Source organism: Triturus cristatus, chromosome 6 (assembly GCF_964204655.1).
Source record: "Triturus cristatus chromosome 6, aTriCri1.1, whole genome shotgun sequence".
Lineage (NCBI taxonomy): Eukaryota > Metazoa > Chordata > Amphibia > Caudata > Salamandridae > Triturus > Triturus cristatus.
In genome coordinates this window covers 1,117,915,404-1,117,928,441 of record NC_140589.1, presented here as the reverse complement: position 1 = coordinate 1,117,928,441, position 13,038 = coordinate 1,117,915,404, and positions in this window count along the sequence as shown.

Here is a 13,038-nt window from a genome sequence, read left to right as displayed (position 1 = left end):
AATAAAATAAAGAACGGACTACCTTTAGTAGCCACAAAAATAGAGCCCGATAGAGACCCGTTTCGAGGGCCCCAAAAAAAAACTGCCGGTGCTCAGACCCGGACAGACCCGGCCCACTTAAAGCCCTGACTTTACTGTAATTCAAACTAGCAGTAGAAGCCTTCAATTTCCACTGCAATAGCAAGGCTTCATTTATAAGTGAAAACATCAATTGCGAAAGTGTTAGTCCACAATAATTTGAATTATATCTGATTATCCGCTTATCGTGTAATAAATCCTGTGCATAAATAATCCATTAATCCTGCAGTTTTTCGGTTGCACTAGTAGAATAAAATACCTTCCTTATAAAACAGTATTGAAAAAGCCTGCTGCTCCTTTGAGGTTCAGTGCAACTAAGTTGAGCAGCTCTAAATGGCACATTAGAAATATTTATTCCACTGTAATAAATGCATACTTGCACACAGTTGGAATCAAATGGGCAGTTTTAATAAAATAAATGCAGGGAAAGGGAATTTCTCCCATCGAAAAGCATTGAGGATGAGGATTTTCTTGATGGGAGAAAGCTGAAGGAAAGCCATTTTAAGGTCTCCCATGAAACAGAGGATGGGTTGTCACTAATGAGATATTTTGTTAACTAAAAGGGGCCATTGCTTACCATTCGTTGGCTTCATTGTCACTCATCTTTGCTGGCTCCTGATTGGTCAGTGCGTGCCAGTTTAACTCTTTGTTTCTCCCTTCAGAGGTGCATGGACAAAGCACTGATTGCTTCTTTTTAATTAATGTCCTTCCGCTGCTCACGCTGGGACTGAGGTACTTTTATTTTCTTCCTGTCATCATTATTGTTGCTTCTTCCCCCGTGCTCCTTGTAGTGACTAACCTGGCCCCTACGTAGAAACCCCTGACCCCAAGAACCACACATGAACACTCGGAGCAGGGCACAGAACAAGGTGATAAAAAAAGGGAGCAAGGTCACTCGGGGACTTCGGCCATCAGCAGACATGTCTGTATGTGTTTGTGAGTTTTTCCTCCTCCTGTGCTAGGCCAATTTACGACCCTTCGGCACAGCACCATACTGGTGATGAGGGTGTTGACCTATAGTGCATATACTGCCTCGCACTTCCAGCTGGCATTCTGCCTTCCTCAGGTGACACACGCTCCTGACACCACCACCTCCGCATCCCTCAGCAGCAGCCTCCCTCAGTATTCACGTCCCACCAGTGAGTGGCTGGGCCTCGATCACCCCCACACTTTGGATTTGCTGTGTTTTTGCCAGGTTTCCTACCATTGTCTCATCTGGGCACCCTACCGGCAGTATCCACTCATCTGCGCCAGACCCGTGGAGCCCTGGCCTCCAGTCCTTCTGCACCACCACCTCGCCTAGATCGGTACACTGAGCCGCACCCTTCTTGAGCTGGTCTTACTCCTGCATCCGCAATGTACAACAATGTGTGTCTCAGGTGAGAGAGGGCCCCTCTCAGTGCTTCCCGCCTGCAGCACTCCAGAATCAATCGCCCATTGCACCCAGGGCCTCAGCCATGCCAAGTCTCACCTTGTCCCGTGGGCACTGCTCATCTCCAGCTCCACGTTTGAGTGTCACTCTGCCCTGGTATCATGGCTGATGATACCAATCCCACGCAGAAGGTTGCACCAGCCCTGTCGGTGCTGCAAGCACCAGGAGTCCACACTCAGGCTACAGTCGCCGCGATGCAGCCCTTTAGTGAGCTCGCTGATCTTGCCCCCACCACTCCCTGATGGAAGACATGGTTTGGCTGCCTGATTAACTACTTCAGGCCACTTGTGAGCCAGAAAGTGCAGTGAAGAGATCCCTGCTGCTCCACTACCCAGGGGAGGAGATTTATAAACACTTTCCAGTGAATGGTGCTGTTGATGACTATAAGGCAGTGGTCAGGGCCCTTAACGCCCACTAAACCCCCAGCTCAACCCCGACTTCGAGCGCCTCAAACAGCAACAAGCACGTCAACGCGAAGGGGAATCTAGTAACAACTTTTATGTGTTCCTCAGTGAATTGGCTAGTGTGAGAAGTTGGCCTGGTATATGCTGTCCGCTAATTAAAGTGGGCACCTTGCACCAGTCCAAATAAACCTTATGATGATTTAAGACATCAAAGTGGTAGCTGTGGAGCTCAGCCTTCAGGCTTAGTCTTGAAGGAATGTTAAGCAGCTTATTTTACCAGAATACAATCTTATAGTATTGGTTAAATGAAAGGAGAACCACACAGTTGTTATAAAACGATGTATTTATTAATATAACACTATCTAGTACGACACAATATCTCCAACATGGAGATAATCACAAAGCACACAATACTTGAGCAAAGAAATGACAGTATGTAGCACTAATACACAGTGGGCCCCAGGAGGGGACCAAACCATATACAAAATAAGTGGTATAAGAACCACAACTCGAGTCAAGACAGTGTCGAGAGGCAGTTGAATTGCTGGGAACCCAAGGAACCACCCAATGTGAGTTGATAGGGACCCCACAGAGAGCGTGTGCAGTGTGAGAACACGACTGCGTGTTCTCTACAAGTCTTTGTGGAAGTCGCGGTTGAAGATTTAGAGTTTAAGGACCCTTCCCAGTGGACTTCAAAGAAACCCAGTGGAGGACAGAAGGTTGGAGAGACACCCCACCTGTGGATACCGAGGCACCCAAGTTACCTAGCCCAGGGTAGCCAGGTGCATAGGTCTGAAGTCGCAGTTGAACCCAATGAAGGACTTCTAAGAAGAGCGGCTACTGGAAGGGAGATAAAGGTCCGCTGGAATCCAAAGGTGGATTCTTGTCGAGGAGAACCTGCAAGCAGAGGGGGACAGAGTCTGGGTCACTTGGGAGAGACCAGGGGCTCTTTAGACGAATGTCCACCGATGTCGGGTGTTTCAGGTTGGTTGATGGAGTCCTTGACAATTTTGGACTCTAAGGAGTCATAAACATAAGAGACAACCTCCTCATATACTCCAGGACCATAGAAGAGCACTATTGCCAGCTCTGAACAACACTGAAGCACCTCAGCAAATACAGGCTCACCCTTTACTGGAAAAAATTGCTTGTTCTTCGAAACAAAAATAGAATTCTTTGGATTTGTCTTCATGAAGGATGACATCCAAGGTAACCAGTGCAAGTCACAGGCGATCCGGCAAGCTCCTGCCCAAATGAACACAGCAGAAGTGCGCAGCTTCCTTGGAATGGTGACTTACTGTAGATGCTTTATTCCGAACCTAGCGATGATTGCAAAACCCTTCCAAGCGATGACAAAGGCAGACATGAAATGGACTTGGGGCCCCCAAAGAGGCAGATTGCTTCAAAAAGGTACAGACCACACTATTAGGCAACACTACAATGGTCTACTTAGACCCAGAAACCAACCAAACTAGTTGTAGATGACAGCCCTCTTGGGCTAGGGCCAGTCTTGACCCAGTAAACCAATCCCAGGATGTAAGTACCCTTCACGTTTGCCAGCCAAGCCCTAGCACCAACTGAGGCAAGATACACTCAAATCAAGAGGGAAGCCCACGATCAAATTGGGCGTGGGCATTTCCACCTTCACCTGTGCGGATGACCGTTTCGCGTCATCAGGGACCACCAATCCCTGTTCAAAGGAACTGCACTGCACCCCCCACTTCGCATCAATCATTTGGTGATACAACTGCAACATTACAGATTTAATGTAATTTACAGACAAGTGTTAAGAAACCCTGCCGATTTCTCATCATGACCTGTGCTTTAAATGGGCCAGTACTCACCAGTATGGAGTACTAGCATTTCTCAATTTTTTCTCCTGGAGGACTGGAGCTTCTCCTTAGACAGGGAGAATACCGATGCTCACAGGGTTCCAGCAGCAGTGCAGGTGCTAGCTCCTCCTGGGCTTTTATTTTACTGTAGGTCACCTGGTTGGCAAACAGAGAGCAAGCTCTGCTGTGCAATCATACGCCGCAGAAAGCCAATAAGTTAATTTATTGTGTGCGGCCAGCAAGTTCCCTGTTCAAATGCAAACTAGATTGGGAAATGTATGACTTGACATACCGCACAAAAGAGGAAGAGAAGACATTGCAAAAGTATTGAAATGGAACAGAAACAAGATTTTGTTCATTGTATTCATGAAAAAGCAGAAACGAATAGCTACGAAATTCCGAGCCGCCAATCGCGCATGGGATAAGAGGAAGGAAGGTAGAGTGATGCAGAAGCACGAGGCAGTGAGAGGTAAAGATGGGAAAAAGAGATGAAAGAACCTCTACAAAGTCAAGAGGAAGAGAATAAAGAAAAGCAACTGAGCAAAGGTAGAGAGAAACATTGGAGAGGAAGAGACAGGATAGGGGAGAGTAAGACAGACTAGGCAAAGGAGAGAAAGCGAGAGAAAAATATGAAGATATAAAAACAAGTGTAAGTTTTGAGGGACAGAAAGGAGGAGTTGACATGAGAAAGGTTTAGACATGGGATATGGATAAAAGGCAAGCAGTGAGATTAGATGCCCATGAAAAAGGTTTCATGCGTAGAAGAAGGAAAGACAGCAGAAGAGTGGCGAGAGGACAGGGTGAAAACAAAGGAAAATGTGTGTGGAAACCATGCAGCAATGCGTCACAAAAGGAGTCTCTAGGAATGGATTTTGTTGCTTAGTCTTCTTGCTACTATATCACAACATTTAAGTGGGTCAGTGTTTGTATACGAGTCTTTTAAAACATTTGTAGTGGTGCAATAAATGTATTGTAACATAGATACCTCTCTGAAGCTCCCATTTGAATGTGACCCTGTAAACAAGTATACAGAGGTATACTTGCAGGTATAAATTCAATTGAAAAAGATTCTGTTTTCAAATAGTTCTATTGTCGTCAATAACTATGCCACAGCTTCAACTTCAACCTTCAAAGCAGCTGGTCCTGTACTATGCCATGGCCCTGACCCTTCATCACACACACGCTTAATTGAAGGGATGTGCCTCTGTTTCCATGCTCATGTCTGTGTGCATAACTGTGCCAGTGGGTAGAGCTTTAGCTTGATGCCAGAGCCAAATCTGAAACTAAGGAAAGTAAAAGCTATTGGACATTCTAAATTGTTCAGAACTCCCGGGTCCCACAGGGCCTGCGTTGTCTGCCCCACTTAGGCAGAATTACTTGACCTAATTCAGAATGTCATTAAAGAGTGAACTCATCAATAACATTTTCCAAGCTACCTCCCAATTTGTGATGCCTCTTTCCCACCTCTTAACTATCAGTCCTTAACTAACTTGAATTGAGGCAACTTATCAGTTGCATGTAAGATCTGCCAATCTCCTCACTAGAAAGGGGTTTCTATCAAATGATTTAAGTCCTTTAGATTTATGACTGGTATTTGTTCTTTGCTTTTCTTTTCTACCAGAAAGACATGTGCCCTCCATAATTGCCCTTTTCTTTAATAAGACCTTTACCTCCTGAGAGACCAATTTCTTGTCTTTGGGTGAAAAGGAAATCTCCCGTGGGTGTCTCGTTTGGAAGGGGATGTTGAGGAAATCTATCTTGTAATGTATTCAAGACCCATGGGTCTTGAGTTACTAAGTTTCAATTGCCAGAGAATTGGCGCAATCTCCCTCCCACCCTTGGAGGGGTATCTGAAAGGTCTTTCGAGGTTCCTACCTGATGAAAAGGAACGTTGTCTCCACTCGCCTCTGAAGGGTCGTCCACGGTTCCTCTGCCTTTGTGGATGAAATTGTTGGGTGCCGTAGGTATTTGTGAATTTGCCACCACGGCCCAGGAAGGGTCTTGAGGGAGGTACTCCACGGCCGAGGAAACGACCCCCCATTCTCCCGGCCCATCCAAAACCTCTATCATGGAACACCTTTTTAATTTCCTTCTGCGTCTTTTGAATAGAGCTAAAGGCGTGGTGGAGCAGGTAAAACACCATTTTGTATACCTTCTCTATTTTGCATGATGAAATACTAATTGCGTAACTTTCTAACTATTAACCTGTATTAACTGTTTTGAAGTGATGATATTAATGAACTCTGCACCTTGATAAACACGAATTACACGCGGGACTAAATGCTAAGTGCATGGCAAATAATTATAATGACTAACTAGGGTACGCATATTAATAATAGAATGTGTTGTGATAGAAATTTGCATGATTTATGTTGCTCTTGTAATGGTTTGCGTTCCCGGTATAGCGGAATGGTGAGTATTGTTGCTTTAAGTGTTGCTAGGAGAATACTAATATATAATGGGATTAGTGGGGGTTTAAACAGTAGAATCTTCATTTCGGTATGTTAATTACTCTTTATGTTTGTTTTGCTTAAGTTGGCATTCGGGCCTACTAGGCCATGATATTCAAAATGGAGTTCGGAAGTGGCCACTGTCGTGTGAGTGCGATGTCTACTGCGCAGACTCGGATGGCTCTGAAGATCTCCAGGCATCCTCCGACCAGGGCACAGTGTTCCTCGTCAAGGATAGGAACGTGGAGGACTGCCAAAGCTTAACCAGTGTGAATGACCGAAAAGAACAATGACAAACCTGTCTTTAGAGGCCTGCATATTGATACTTCGGACCCTTTCTCATGAGAACTGTCCAAACCATGGGATAACATCTTCGGTTCCATGAGAACCAAGGAAACTCTGTGAATCTCGTCCTATATTGCAAAATTTGGTGGCTTAGCCAATCAGAATCATCCAAAATTCAGCGAATGTTACATGTTACCCACAAATGTATTATAAAAGGGGGTTAATAGAGGAGGGGCTAGGTTAGTGCGTTCCAGAAGGGTAATCCGAATCTCCGTTGATCGATCCGCTTGCACGATTGCCTGGTACTTTGGATACCTTTGGGACTGTGCCGTGCCGAGCGAAAATAACTGTTCTCCGGACTAATTTGGGTCATAGCCTGCATTCGATCGGATGGTCACATCAGAAGAGACTTGATTTATGCAGGACAGGTTTTCGGGGAAAATAAACGCCAGAATCAGAAATTAGGTAAATATAATTGTCATGTTGATCTGTGCCAATGATTATTAAAATTCTGATTTAATGTAATGCTGATTATGCCAATGAGGGTGAAATTACTTAGATAAACTAAACATTTATTAACTGAAAATGAGGTTGTGATTCTTTAAAGGGTATTGATTAAAGTTTCCGAGGGTTTAAATGTGTTTTAGCTGGTTCTAAATCACTATCAACCAGTCCAACTAATTTGCCCATCGACAAAGTGGTGGAGTGCCTTGATGTTAAAGTTTGGATTCTATAAATGCAGATGTATACTATGTAAATACTGTAAATATTTCTTTCTATAGGTAATAAGGCACCCCCTCACATGTCCAGCGCTTCTCTTCCTCCAGTGTGCAGATTCTAGTGAGACGTATGAGTGTTGGTGTTATGGGTCAATGAATACGTGTGTAAATGAGTAAGTGTTATGACGGATCTGTGATGCCGGGAGGATATGTAAATTTGCCCTTTTCCGTTGGAGCAGTTTTTCTGGTATCAGAGTTATGGTTTTATTGCATTGGTTTGGTGATTATTGATTATTGATTGTTGATTCATGTACTAACATTCTATGTTGAGTCGCGTCACGTTCTATGTTGTTTTTGAAGACTTCCGGGATGTAGGAAGTTGGATACCCTGTAGGTACACGGGGAAAACGTGTGGCAAGTGAAGTTGCAGAACGCATTGTCTGGTTTCAAGTTGGTAACATCGTCGTGTGTTATCGTTAGGGACATTTCGGCATGAAAGTGCGTGGGTGAAGTAGCAACAGGTTCTCTCGTGAAACTCTGGCCTTAAGGAGCAGTGTAGTCTCCACATGTGTTTTATCCCCAGAGAAACGGTTAGCCTTTTTGCTTGAAAGAAGAGTAAGGTAGAGGAAATTGCTACTTTATGGACTAAACGGAATAAGTCTGTGCAGGGGCAGAGGTAAACGCTTCTCTCGAGAAATACGGAATTCTTGTGTAATTGGACAAAACTATCTCTTTGTTTAGCGGAACAGGCAATGGTGGTATTTCTATGTCGTTATTAACAGATTGATTGAAGAGAAACATTAGAAAAGTGTGCCGATAGATTTTGTAAAGGAGGGGTCAGCAGGAGCAGGAGTAGCGAGACAAGCTGACGTCAGAAAAGACCGCGCTGGGATTGGCCAGCCATTGAGAGACAAAGTTTTCACGGATTGGTGTGCTGGTGTATGCCGTGCTAAGCGTGGAGAATTACCGGTGTGACGTAGATGTTCCTGATTGGTGCGTTAGTGTGAGTCGCGCTGGGATTGGACTATTACAGAGTAACGTAGACGCTCCAGATTGGTGCATAAGTGTGAGTCGCGCTGCGATTGGACAGCAAACAGAATAGTCATAGATGAGCGATTCAAGAAGTTCAGCAAGTTGAGAGTAAAGAATAAGAAAATTATGTATTACGATCCTCCAGAAAAAGTAATGGTTTGGAAAAATCAAGAACTTATTTAAAAAGGATAAGCCGATTGTGACTAGAGAGGGACAGTTACTTCCTCCACCGAAATCACCCGCATCTTTCATGGTAGCGAAATATGGGTATATAAACACAACAGAATAGGGGGTCTAATGGTCGACAGCACAAGATTAGAGAAAAGGAAGAGTAGTGTGTGAAATATCAAACCCATACATAGTCAGAGCAGAGCACGGAAAACCATCAAACCGACTCAACCAAAGAGACCAAAATTGAGAGCAAAGTCACCTCTCACGATCAGTTTATATCATGTGGTCTCCACCTAGAGCCGAGGTATGCCTCTTGATCATAGAGACTTCCTCGTTAGTGTAAGGCTCTATTGCTCATTTGGGTTGATAAAGAGAAGTCCAAGAGTCACGTGACAGACTGTGACCACCAGACAGAAGAAGTGCAGTGCAAAGGAAAATGTGAAATTTAAAAGGAGATTGTGTGAAGAGTAGGATATAATTCACTCATTTCTGCACATCTCGATTAAAAAGGTGTGTGAACAAAAAAAATATACCAAGCAGTGCCAACTAGTCACTGTTGAATGAGGGTCAACATGTTTCAGCCTTCACGGGATTATAGCCCACGGCTTTCTTCAGGACCTATATAAATTAATGCTACTGCATTCAATTGATGGATTCCAAATAGTGCATATATAAAATGTGAAAACTTAGCATAAGAAGAAGTAATAAATACAACCTCACTTGGTCCTAATCCTCTATATCACAGGGTGCTAGCATCACCCGGCGTGATCAGGGATTACACCTCACCTACCCTGGAACCTGGCTCAGGTTAAGGAGGCCCCGCTCTGTCCGTCGTTGCCCCTTAAGCCAGGGGCAACGACGGACAGAGCGGGGCCTCCTTAACCTGAGCCAGGTTCCAGGGTAGGTGAGGTGTAATCCCTGATCACGCCGGGTGATGCTAGCACCCTGTGATATAGAGGATTAGGACCAAGTGAGGTTGTATTTATTACTTCTTCTTATGCTAAGTTTTCACATTTTATATATGCACTATTTGGAATCCATCAATTGAATGCAGTAGCATTAATTTATATAGGTCCTGAAGAAAGCCGTGGGCTATAATCCCGTGAAGGCTGAAACATGTTGACCCTCATTCAACAGTGACTAGTTGGCACTGCTTGGTATATTTTTTTTGTTCACACACCTTTTTAATCGAGATGTGCAGAAATGAGTGAATTATATCCTACTCTTCACACAATCTCCTTTTAAATTTCACATTTTCCTTTGCACTGCACTTCTTCTGTCTGGTGGTCACAGTCTGTCACGTGACTCTTGGACTTCTCTTTATCAACCCAAATGAGCAATAGAGCCTTACACTAACGAGGAAGTCTCTATGATCAAGAGGCATACCTCGGCTCTAGGTGGAGACCACATGATATAAACTGATCGTGAGAGGTGACTTTGCTCTCAATTTTGGTCTCTTTGGTTGAGTCGGTTTGATGGTTTTCCGTGCTCTGCTCTGACTATGTATGGGTTTGATATTTCACACACTACTCTTCCTTTTCTCTAATCTTGTGCTGTCGACCATTAGACCCCCTATTCTGTTGTGTTTATATAGTCTTGTTATGGGGATTAGAATTTGGGCAGGTCTTTAAATATTTTTCCCTTAGACCCTTTATCCAGGTGGCAGTTTTGAAGCGAAATATGGGTACCACACATGTATTTGGATAGATAATTGGGCAAAGTATACAAAAGATGATGGAGTTTTAGCTTTTCCAGAAAGTGGTTCATTCAATTTAGCTGTATTAAGGAACTTAAGAGAAAGGATGAAGAGGTTAGAACCGAGACCCAGACCTACTCAGTTTGAGGCTTTAACGGAATGGGAAGATGAGATGTATGAAAGAGAACGACAGCGGAGTGGCGGAAGTTATAATTACACGTTTGGTAGACCGTGTGGACAGGAAAGTCATGAGGATAGGATGAGGAGATGGCGGAGTGCAAACATGGCTGATGGAATGTTCCAGTTGAGAAACGTTGAAGAGACTAGTGGCAGGAAGTGTACGGAGAAGAGAAACAATAAAGGGTCAGAAGGCTACAAGTATGGTGTGAATGAGTCGGAGGATGGTGTGCTCGAGGACATGTTTTATAAAAATCCTCCCTCGTATCAAACAAACTCCACATTGCTGATGCCGAGTGCGCCAGTAAAGGAAGCACCACGAAATAACACTTTTGAGCAAACGCCACCTGATTTAGGGAAAAATAATCCATTTAGAGAGTCTGAAATAGCACAACCTGTTAGGATGGTAAATTAAAATTAAGCTGAATTGGCTAGGACTACTTTGGAACTAACTGAGAAAATTAGGGAATTAACCAAAAATATGGAAGCCGTAACTGTTCCTGTAACTATAGGACCAATGATGCCTGTCTTTGATAAACAGAAGGATAGCGAGCATTGTTTGACAGTTCCTTACCATAGTAATAAACCAGTCGAGACAAAAAAAAAGGATTTGGGAGACAATCCATGGGGAAAATTAGTAGGAACCTCAGGGTTAAGTACTCCTAAAAACCTGACAATGAATCAAAGTCCAGCAAGTAAAACGCTGATGACAACAGTATCCGCACAAGAGATCCCAGAGAGAAGTATAGAGCAATTAAGAAATGAAACAATTCCTGTATGTTCCACTTCTGATGAATTGAGTGACTGGTTAAAGAGTTTACAGTGGAAAGATACAGAACCTCAACCTTAAGATGTGGCAAAACTAAAAATAACACTGGAAGAGTTAATAGTAGGGACGATTCCAACTGAAAAATTAAAAGCATATCAGGACGAAGAGTTAATGTTTCTGTGTACAAGTATAACCTGGAGAGCAAGAAGTTTGCATGAGAAACTAGAAGAGACAGCAAGCGAAATGGGTATTGATTTTGAAAAAATAAGAACATTACAGAAACCATATAGAGTAAATTTTTCTGAAAAGGATATAAAAAATGTAAATACTGCAGGAAGATTAACACAAATTAAAGAACTGATTGCCTTACTAAGGAAATGGGGTGATGCAGATAGATGGAAAAGTAGGTGGTTTCAAAAAAGAGATGAGGCGAAAAATAAGGCCTTTTCAGCGTTCCCAGTAAGAGAAAAGGAGACAGTGGTAACCGAATGTCCCATGAGGGAGATCCCAGGAGGGGGTTATGTGCATGTTCCGTGGACTAGACAGGACATTTTATTATTTACAAATGATTTTCCCAGACTCCGCGAGAAGCCAGTTGAGTGGTACCGACAAGTAGAAACATTTGTCAAATTATCAAAAGTACTGTGGATAGATTTGAATGGTCTATTCAATATAATTGTGCCATCAGATTTATGGGCGGAATGTAAATTTACCGTCGGTTGGCCCACTCAAGAGTATCCTAGGGATCCTAAAACAGGTGCCCCTGATCCAGAAGTAATGAGAAAATATGAGCAGGTAATCACCTTTTTGAAAAATAAAGTGCCCCCGAGAGAAACGGATTGGGTGAAAACTGATAGAACTCACCAGGAAGTAAAAGAATCTGTACATGCCTACTATGAGAGATTACTATTGGCTTTTAAGCAATACATTGGTGATGAAAAATTGAGTGAGAAAGATTTAAGTCATTTTGTATATTGATTTGTGTATGGGTTGAGACCTGAAGTAAGTGAAATGATTAAACAGCATACTGTAGATTGGCAAAATAAAAAGATAGATGAAGTACTGAGGCATGCAAAATATTTTAGTGACGAAAATGAAGCCAAGCAACTTAAGCTAAAAGGGAAGGTCATGTGGGCTCAGGTTCAGTTAGCAGAAAGACAGGAAGCCCAACTGATTGAACAAGCAAATGGCATGAGACATGTAAGACAAAAACCTAATATTGGAAAAGGAAAGGGACAGATTAGTTTAGACGAAGCCAAAAAGAAGTCGCCATGTCATAACTGCGGAAAGGTAGGGCATTGGAAATCCGAGTGTAAATTGCCCCAAGTGCTAATGGCGATAATGCATCATTGAATCCACAGGTGCCGAATGAGGTGAGTTGTCAACCACAGCGACAGCAACAGGTTGTTGCCCAACAGTGTCAGGTGCCAAAGCCACCTTTTCCACAGAGCTTAAACCCTTAGAGATACAGTAATGATGTATAAGCTGAAATAGAAATAATAAGGAATAATACAAATAACACAAGTCTCTGTCAGCACAACTGTTAGCAAGATTTATTGGGGAACAACAAATAAGTACATGCAGCACGGAGGCAGATAATATAGATACTGAATGCCCAAAGATGTGACGTTGGTGACATCTTTTATAGGCCAAAACCACAAAGGATGCGGCATCATCACATACGTAGCACAAATTAAGCCCTATCCATTTGACCAATTAGCAAAGGCCTAGATTGTGCTATACCTTTTAAGGTCCGAAATATACTGTTGCTAACCACATGTCCCAAGTGGACAGCTATGGGGACTTTCCACTGTAATGTAATCTATCAACGTTGCTATCTTCCCAGTTAATTATTGCAACATACTAGAAAGGACCAGACATATTGCAAAATGTGCTATGCTGAAATGTCTGTGTCTACGTGAGCATCTTCCCTGTCACGTATTATTCTTGATCAAACCTTGTGTTACAAAAGCTGTGTCTCTGAAGCAAATGG